Here is a 10,397-nt window from a genome sequence, read left to right as displayed (position 1 = left end):
GATGGGGAGGTGGAGGGCGCGCACAACTACAGCAAGAAAGAACTACGGCAGACAAAGAACCATGTTTAAAATGAGGAGCAGTAAGATGATAGGCTGACAGAGAAGGTGTGTCGCTGTGCTATTGGTTGATTGTGAATCAGCTGAGGACTCAATTGACCTACTGAGACAATGACACCTAGAGATTGTGAGTGAGCATGCGTGCAAGGAGTGAATGGCAGGGTAAGAAAGAAAATGTACGGCCTGAGCATGAAAAGTATTGTCTTCCTGACTGAGGAAGACAATACTTCGCTAGAGCTTCAGTTCTCATAGTGATGGAGTTTTTCCAAAGGCCAAATATGAATCGCTTTTGCTTTGAGATTGTCTTCACTGTAAGACATGGTCACTTTTTGTTTTAAACCTAATTCAGTGTAGCTCATCTGCACATTTGTGGTCCCCTTGGTCTCACTGAGATTTCTATAGAATACCAAAAATACACTTACATGAGATGTTGATGGCGGGTTTTAAAGAAAGAAAAAAAAACCACAGTTTAACTTTATATGATAATGGACATTCCAGTAAGTAGAAGAGTAAGGCAAGTACCTTGAGCATACGTGCCTTGTGCGCCTCAATAACACAACCACTAGTCAGGTAGTTACATTTTATAGAGTGGTCTTGGCATTCTTGGTCCCATCTTCATGAAGCGGAATGGGATAACTTGTTGTTGTGCATGTTTGTGTATCTTTTCAGAGGGAGCACTTTGGCAGGCACCATTACCGCCCAGCAGTAAATTGCCTTGTAAATTACAGTGCCGGGGTAATAAAGCCAGATTTGTATATCACCGGGAGTGGAGACTGTGTCTGTCTTGTAAATTTAATTAAACAGCAGGTGCAAAATCAGGTCATATGGCTTTGATGTGCCCCATGTGAGAATGACAACCAGACAAAGATTCTAATACGAGCAGCATTTACATATTTTTGCATGCGGCGGGCGGCTTGTACGGAGGTAGGGGGAGCCTTGCCTATCACCTTGTAGTGTATTAAATTTCTCCCAAATTAAAGAGGATTCAAATTAGCTGTCACCTTCAATTTTAATAGATCTACAGCGAAATGAATGGTTGAGCTCTTCGAAACGCAGCCTCATGCTTGCTGAGAGTGTGCACAAACTCAGCCGTTACCAGCACCTTGTGCCGAATGAAACACTTTCAGACTAATTGGCTTTTATTGCCTGTCTACTGTACATTACACAACATCAGAACCAACCCATTAGAATGCAATTAACATACTTCTCAGGAAGTTCAGAAAAACAAGATGTGACATTAAGCTAAACTAGCGCCTGCAGTACAGTATATTGGCAAAACTTACTTTCTTGGCAAGTAGAATTGTGCTTTAATATAGATCTCTGCCTGGCTGATGTGCACTGAAGCCAAAAATCATCCTCTTATGGCCGTGCTTGACCTATGACACTGTCAACGTGCTGTCTGGGCTCCAGAAGGCCCTTTCCCGTACGTCGGTTTGAGCTCACTGCCAGAGAGCCTACGAAGGTGTCAGCGGCATCAGTTGACCTGACGGCAACACCTTGGCTTGTTTCTTTTTTTTGTGTGTTGGGAGGTAGTGGTTGATAATTACCACCTAGGATGTAGCCATCTGTGCCGCCCTTTCACGGCCTGTTAAGCTCGCTTTTCAGAAAGTTTACTGTTGACAGAGGGCACGCGAGAGGAGTGAACGCCAGAGCGCGTTAAAAAGACTGCACACTCAAGCAATATTAAAAGCAGCACTAAGGAGCTGATTTACAAGCAGAAGGTGGAGGGGGAGGCGATAAAGAATAGAAGGAGCAGGGCGGAGGGGGCAAGGAGTAGGTGCAAAAATATGGAGGGGGCCTTGGAGGAATTGGTGAGACTGGGCACACACATTCATAAACTGAAATCGGGGAAACTTACATCTAAGTACAACTAGTGAACGTCAAAACATTTGAACCAGATTGACGGAGTATTGTCATCGTTGAGTCAGTTTCACAGTGACCTCACACAGGCTCACAGTCCCTGTCTTGTTTTTGTCCCAGCATGCACACTTTCCACTTGTTCCAGCTCTGTAACTTTTCATCAAACCCGTCCATCACTCAGAGCTGCCTATTGTCGTCACCCATGAGGGACACCTGTGTTTCTGCCATAAGGCAGCAGTTATCATCAAGCTGTCGGATATCTGTCACTATGGCAGGATCTATGTGGAAACCTTCGCTGTCAAAGCCTGTCAAATTTCACTGAGTCTTTAATGAGAAAAAGCCAAGTTGAAACCACAGGCGCAGACATGTATGTGTGTGTGTGTGTGTGTGAGAGAGAGAGAGAGATACAGCAGGCTGAGGGAACAGGTGCATGGCTGGAAGCTGTGGTGGTGGAAGGAGCAGTAGGGGCTCAGTACAGTACGTCATCTCTGATTGCTGACGGTTCCAGTCCCACTAATCAAACATACATCAACTGCCAGTGACTAAAAGACACACGACTGACATTACATAAAGAGCAGTGGGCTGTAAACTGATCCAACTCCATTTCACAAACTTCACGTTAAACCCACAGACAAGAATATTTCTTTCTACTGTAGCCTCAGGTATGCAAAAAAAAAAATCAATTTGTTAGCTGTATGAAAAGAAAAAGTTTCTTGCTAAACCAAATATAAATAGAGCTTGAAAACACTTTTTGAGTGATTTCCCCACAGTTCTCTTTCCACCTGGCAATATCGTAATCAGCTCCAGTCTGTTTGTATTTGACTGTGCGCTCATTGCGAAGTGAATCCCTAAGGTCTTTGCTGTTCTCAGGTATGTCATCATGACAGAAAACAGAGTTTGTTACTTTCCCCCGCGGCCTTCGACAACCGTTATCCTCACCAGGCAGGCCTGCCGTCCCAACAGGCCTGTCAGAGGCCAGGTGAGGAGGCTCAGGTGAATGACCCCAGGCAAACTTCTCCCAGATAAAATCGAGAGAAAGGAGGGAGAGCCGGGAATGAGACAGGAGGCAAGTGGAGCAGGAAGGCAAACACAGAGGGGGGTTGTAGAACAAGAAGTGGGATGAGGTAGATGAGTTTTCTTAAGGTGCAGAATGTGGCAAGAGGATGAGTTGAGCAAAACTGAAGCTATGTGACAGATGAAGAGGGGTAGAAAGAGAGTGGAGGGAAAATGGAGGGCATGCAGTTGTTTCTCTCAGTGACACTGACAGGTCCTTATGCAGGAGCCTCGTGCAAATCTACAGTTTATTTAACATTCTGACATATGTCATACAGTGCTGATTGTAAAAGACAGTAACCATTTCACATTCGTTTGATATGAGCATGATTTTTTGTTTTTTAAAATTATTATTAAAGGCATAATTTGACATTTTTGGAAAAACACCTTTTCACTTTCTTGCTGAATTAAATAAAAAATTGTAACCACTCTGATTTCTGTCCATTAAATACAAAGCTTTACAGCCAGCAGCTAAGTTGAGCTTTGCAAAAAGATTAGAAACAGGACAATATAGCTAGCCTGGCTTTGTCCAAAGGTTTACAGAAGTCCACCTGTCACAGTGTTAACCGCTTCCCCCCTAGGGTAGGTTGCTAAGTGTACAAACATCAATTTGGGGTTTTGCAGAGGATTATATGTCGAATCATTTTTTTGGTGGGGAGCAGTGACTTCTTGGAGACTCCCAAGTATTCAGGAAGATACTTTTTTGTACAGGTTAAACAAACAACATATTGTACAAAAAAGTAGTTCCGATCAAGGAATCTGATTGGTCGACAAGACATTTAGAATGTGCTCAAATCAGCGTAACACCACACCTGACTCATCACTAAAAATATTACTCCGCCATTTCCATGACAATGTTTATCTTATACATTTTTGTTCTTTATTTCAAATGACCTTAAAAGCTGATTAGCAAAAAGCCACCGGAAAATAGGTTATTAGGATATGCAGATGACATGGTGCTACTATTTTGAAAATACATGTGAAGTGTGTGGATGTAGGAGCTAAATGTGTAAATGGAAAAAAAAAAAAATTCTCAGTAGATATCTTAGTCGTAACAAGACTGAGCTAGCCAAGCAGTTTTGTGCTTATATATGTGGTATTTATGTAGTGTGGGAAACCTGATGATCTCTAGAAAGTAATGAGCTCATATTGGCTGGTGGACTGAATGGGGACTAGAAAATGGGTCTGTTGCTAGGTTGTTACTATTGTTCAACCTACTTGCTAGAGTGGTTTAATAGGTTTTATTACATATATTAGTCTACTGACGTGACTGAGTCTTTTCCAGTTATAAGACCCTATGGCCTCTAGTTTCCCAGTGCGGTGCAGGGTCCAAGGTCTGAAACCTAACTCTGAAACCTGAGGATGTCCTAAAATGGACACCATACCCTCTTGTGTAATATTGCTTAATTATACAATGAATTAACTAAATTTCAGAGGTGCTTTTCAGTGGATTCTTTGAAAAAACAAAAACAGTTTTGGACAGAGCCACGCTAGTGGTTTACTCCTGACTCCAGTTTGTGCTGAGCTAAGCTAACCATCACCTTCAGAGTCTGGATAAAGCAAAATAAATCTGTGACCTGAGTTTGTCACATCACAGAAAAGTTTGTAATTAAGCAGCCAAATTTGAATGATTAAAAAAAGTATCATGAAATTAGGTGTAAAAAAGATTGTCAAAATCAAGCAGTATTCTCTGTTCTGAAATGCTTAGAGTGTCCGCTGTAGATGCTCAGCTAAAGAACGAGCTGCTGCAAAGCGACTGCCTCTCATTCAGCAAATAACAGCAGCTAACTTTGGCACAAAACACACAACAGACAGAAAATGCTGGGTCCGGTTGCCAGTTCGGGCTGATAGACTGAAATGTACATTTGTGACATTTGACAAAGATGTCAATTTATGTATTTATTAGACTGAAAGAGTGAAAAGAGCTTATGAAACGTAGGAAACACTATTGTTACTAGCTTTTAGCAGGGGAGGGATTCTGTTAAGGATAGATCCAGAGATCGAGCTATGATTTCAGGGCTGCTCAAAAAATCCTGGACTTCAAACTGTTGAAAAACAGTTTAACAGTCTCAATTGTTGCACGTTTTCAACAAGTAGGAAAGAAATAACTGATTGTACTTTACCCAGACTTTAATTGACACACACACACAAGTGGTATCAATCTGCTCGTCTAACACTGAGCAAGAAAGCTAATATTGTTATTCAAAATGTCAGACTATTCCTTAGATATGTACTATACAGGAGTTGGTTAGTTGCTGTTCAGTCTTGGCCCATCCTCAATAAACTACTTAGCTACTATTGTAGAAACGTCATATTTGTTTTAATAGAAAAGCTGATTCTTGAGCAAGCTACAGTAGCCAAGCTAACTACTAGCACCTACCTGTCCAACAGAATACAAGCCAACTCCATGTTGCTCACCTACGAAAGTGACAGCCAACCTAAGATTCACTCACATTTTGGAACAAGCTTTGTTCTCTTGGTGTTGTTTCCAGCGCTGTGTTCGTGATTTGTGTAGCCTCCTCATGGATGTATGCCGCTACTTCCTGATGGCTGCCTTTTTATAAAGTTCATATCACACCTGCGTACGGTTATTGGCTGGGGGCTACACGCTATAAATGTCCTGAAGACAACAAAATATACTGCCACAGACCTCTAGTGGGTCATAAGTGATGATAGATCTGAATCTTTACATTGTTTTTTGTAAATCCTGCACAGCATACTTTTGAATCTTGCTCTAATATTCAGCTCATACATTCCATTGATGTTCTCTCTGTCAGTGCTGTTTCCTTGAAGTGAATTTTTCCAAGTCACAACCTAAGCCAATGATTGTTAGAACAACATCAACAAATACTGTACATCCTTTGTTGCTGATTTGACAGCTTGTCTTGCTGAACCACGGGGAGCTAATGAGGGCTAATAGGTGTCCGCAGGCTTAAGGGACAATGAGCAGTACAACTGCACGCTGGGATAAAATAGATCAGAGGCGGGGACCCTGTCATCTTATGTCAGTCACAAGCTGATGTACAATGGCCCCTGGTCACAATTAGAACCCTGTGTGCTGTGTGTGCAAGTATGAGCAAATGCACATGCCTATTATTAACCCTTAACCCCCCATCGAGAGCTGGCAGGGCGCTCTTAGCTTTTAATGTCAACGTGTGTTTACTTGAATCCTTCCTCGGCAGGGGCAAACGCTGCCCGTCAGCGTGACACCTTGGGACTGAGAAAGGACCCTCTAAAATAGGCATCAATGCTCAGTGAAACAGAAAACAGTGTGTTGCTGTATACTACACTGAAGACTGCCCTCAGTGACACATGAGCGAACAAATAAGAGTGACTGAATCTCTGACCTGTTTGACCCTAGCCGCTCTGAAATTTTGTGGCACTGAGGACATTTCACCTCTCAGTATTTGATGTATCAACAGTCAGTGTGTGTGTCATTGTTGACAAACAGGATGTGGTGTTTTTACAGCTCTCTAGTTCCCTCTTCTGGCAAACAGATTTACCTTTAACATCAACACAATTATAATATTACTCACAAATAGCTTTGTAATGACTTTCTGCCATACCACTGTGCTGGAGAACTTACCTGTGGGTACTAAGATGTCTCACTATGGATTCTAGTCATGGATCATCAAGGTAGCTAACTGTACTTTTAATATGTGTGAAGTAAGGTGAAGCAGAGGCATTCATCCAGTGGCATTCTTGGACTACATGTTGCAGATAATAAGGCAAACATTAGGTCATCCTAGTTTTGTACATGGAAAAAATATCACCACCAGCTTTGGAATACTTACTTCCTCCATACTTGTTTACTAGCAGTAAACTGGTAGTATAGCTGCTGGTGTAGACTAACAAAGAGCCATTCATCAACAGTTATGATGAAGACAACTATGATATATTTAACTTTATGTGGTCTTTGAATTTGCATTTATTTACTAGATCTTATATGGACTAGTGGTTCCCAACATAGGGGTTGAGACCCCTACCATGGGTCATAAGCTGAATCTAAGGGGTTGTGAGATGATTACACAGGCAGGAAAATAGTAATTATAATAATTTATGTTTCCAGTGTTGTGAATTTTTCAAACTTTAAGATGTATGCCCTACTTCCTGAAATGGCTGAATAGTTTTATCTCACACCTTTCAGGTTATTGGCTGAAAACAGTCTAATAAATGTCCTGAAGACAACAAAATATACTGCCACAGACCTCTAGTGGGCATCCTGTGATGAGGGGTCACAAGTAGGGCTATCAATCCATTCAAATATTTAATCATGATTAATCACGATTGTCCATAGCTAACCCGCTATTAATTGCAATTTAATTGCACATTTTTTAATCTGTTGAAAATGTACCTTAAAGGAATATTTCTCAAGTTTTTAATACCCTAAGCCAATGATTGTTAGAACAACATCAAGCAAATACTGTACTCCTTTGTTGCTGAATTTGACAGCTTGTCTTGCTGAACAAATAGCTTATGGCAGGGCTTTGGAGCTGAACTGGCCATTCAAAAGATGCCTTTCTTTATCTTTTTCTGCTAACAAAGGTTGTTTCTGCTAGCCATCCATAAAGTCACTGCTGCATCACTTCCTGATTTCCCAAACAGGTGGGCCAAGGGTCATAATTATAAAAAAGGTACATGTGTTAATTGCATATCAAAAAAATTAGTGGCCTTAAAAAGATTTTGCGTTAAATCGTCATTAAGGCGACTTTGGCCCTAGTAGATTTTGTTTCATATGTAGAGGTCATGTGAAAAAACAGACAAGAAACAGCTTTACTAGACCACAGTTTCCTAAAATAGGCATCAATGCTCAGTGAAACGTACATGTCAGTTGCTGTATACTAGCATGTAGGATTTAGTGGCATCTAGTGGTGAGGTTGCAGATTGCAACCAAATAAGAGTGACTGAATCTCTGACCTGTTTGCCAAGCATGAAGGAGAACTTTTAGCTGTAGAACACTGGAGGACATTTCACCTCTCAGTATTTGATGTATCAACAGTCATTCTAAAGTGATGAAAACAGAACGATTCTTATTTCCAGGTGATCATCTTACCTTCATTTCATAATATAACAGATTAAACATAAGGCTTAATGCACCCAAAAAAAAGCAATCATGACCTCTGACTGTTTGGTTTCTGAGAGCAGGTGCAAAGGCCTTGTCTCTTCTCTTTTCATCCATCCCTCTCCCAGCTTGGCTCTTTGTCTTCCAGGCGCTGCACTCCTCCCGGTCTCTCTCTGTCCATCTCTCCATTTCCGTCCTCACCCCCCCCCCCCCCCCCGTATCATACTTCATTTGCTCCAGATAACACATCAGCTTCAACGCCCATCCGCAAACTCTGTCACCATGATGCCCACAGATGGCAACTTCCTGTGGTCCTGCCCGGTGATTGGTGGAGAGACTTCCAAACAGAGAACAGCTGGTGAGGATTGAACACACAGAGCTGTAATAGAACAGACAGAGCTGCCGTGAATATGAACGAAAGATGCTTGACGCAAGTGTAACAAAGAATACATAAGAGGATGTGAACGTCCTCTACAAAAGGTCATTGTTAAGAAAAGGACATGATAAATAGTGACAAAAAAATTCCCGTCATCTTTTTAGCATGAAGTACAGATAATTAAAAAGCTGGTTTTATTCATTGTTATTAATTTTGTAATCTTTTGCAGACTGATTTAGAAATATAATCTCTTGTTTTACCGAAACTAAGGATGTTCTTGTGCCATACAGGGTGTCTACATGGTCTTAAAAAGTATCAAAAATCTTAAATGCCGTTTTCCCAAGGATTAAATCTTGCAGCTTCTTTTCAAAATATATATTTGTCCAAATTTTGTAGGCTAAAATTTTTATGATTTTATTCATTGCATAGGCGTGTAGCGGGATTCTGTTTCAGTTTTTATATAGAATCCCACTAGTGCTGCCTTTGAGAGTTGTAGTTTGTGAAGGCCGCTTGGTGCGTCTGAGGTTGTGTTTCAATCCCTGTTGAGGGCTAGTAGTACCCAAAATCTGTAAAGTAATTATAAAAGTTACTTAAACTAGCAAACTAACGAGACAATCAGTAACAAGGAAAGTAACTTAAATCGGCAGAGTAACGACAAAAGTAACTTTAATCAGCACACAAAGTATAATCTGACTTTTTTCATGACCTGCTATACTATAGCATTTTTTCTGTCACACTATATACAGTTTTTTAGGGCATATTTTTGGCATACTACACCGTGATTTTTTTCTGACATACTATCACTACTACTATGACTTTTAATTACTTTTTATGACATATCAAATGATGACTTTTTTTTTTTTTTTTTATCACATACTACACTTTTTTTGTAGATACATTACTATGGCTTTTCTATGACCATTTTATGGCACATTATACATATACAGTACAGGCCAAAAGTTTGGACACACCTTCTCATTCAATGCGTTTTCTTTATTTTCATGACTATTTACATTGTAGATTCTCACTAAAGGCATCAAAACTATGAATGAACACATGTGGAGTTATGTACTTAACAAAAAAAGGTGAAATAACTGAAAACGTGTTTTATATTCTAGTTTCTTCAAAATAGCCACCCTTTGCTCTGATTACTGCTTTGCACACTCTTGGCATTCTCTCCATGAGCTTCAAGAGGTTGTCACCTGAAATGGTTTCCACTTCACAGGTGTGCCTTATCAGGGTTAATTGGTGGAATTTCTTGCTTTATCAATGGGGTTGGGACCATCAGTTGTGTTGTGCAGAAGTCAGGTTAATACACAGCCGACAGCCCTATTGGACAACTGTTAAAATTCATATTATGGCAAGAACCAATCAGCTAACTAAAGAAAAACGAGTGGCCATCATTACTTTAAGAAATGAAGGTCAGTCAGTCCGGAAAATTGCAAAAACTTTCAATGTGTCCCCAAGTGGAGTCGCAAAAACCATCAAGCGCTACAACGAAACTGGCACACATGAGGACCGACCCAGGAAAGGAAGACCAAGAGTCACCTCTGCTTCTGAGGATAAGTTCATCCGAGTCACCAGCCTCAGAAATCGCAAGTTAACAGCAGCTCAGATCAGAGACCAGATGAATGCCACACAGAGTTCTAGCAGCAGACCCATCTTTAGAACAACTGTTAAGAGGAGACTGCGCGAATCAGGCCTTCATGGTCAAATAGCTGCTAGGAAACCACTGCTAAGGAGAGGCAACAAGCAGAAGAGATTTGTTTGGGCCAAGAAACACAAGGAATGGACATTAGACCAGTGGAAATCTGTGCTTTGGTCTGATGAGTCCAAATTTGAGATCTTTGGTTCCAACCGCCGTGTCTTTGTGAGAAGCAGAAAAGGTGAACGGATGGATTCCACATGCCTGGTTCCCACTGTGAAGCATGGAGGAGGAGGTGTGATGGTGTGGGGGTGTTTTGCTGGTGACACTGTTGGGGATTTATT

This window comes from Epinephelus fuscoguttatus, linkage group LG14 (assembly GCF_011397635.1).
Source record: "Epinephelus fuscoguttatus linkage group LG14, E.fuscoguttatus.final_Chr_v1".
Lineage (NCBI taxonomy): Eukaryota > Metazoa > Chordata > Actinopteri > Perciformes > Serranidae > Epinephelus > Epinephelus fuscoguttatus.
The sequence above is the reverse complement of the archived record's forward strand: the minus strand, read 5'-3'. Positions refer to the sequence as shown.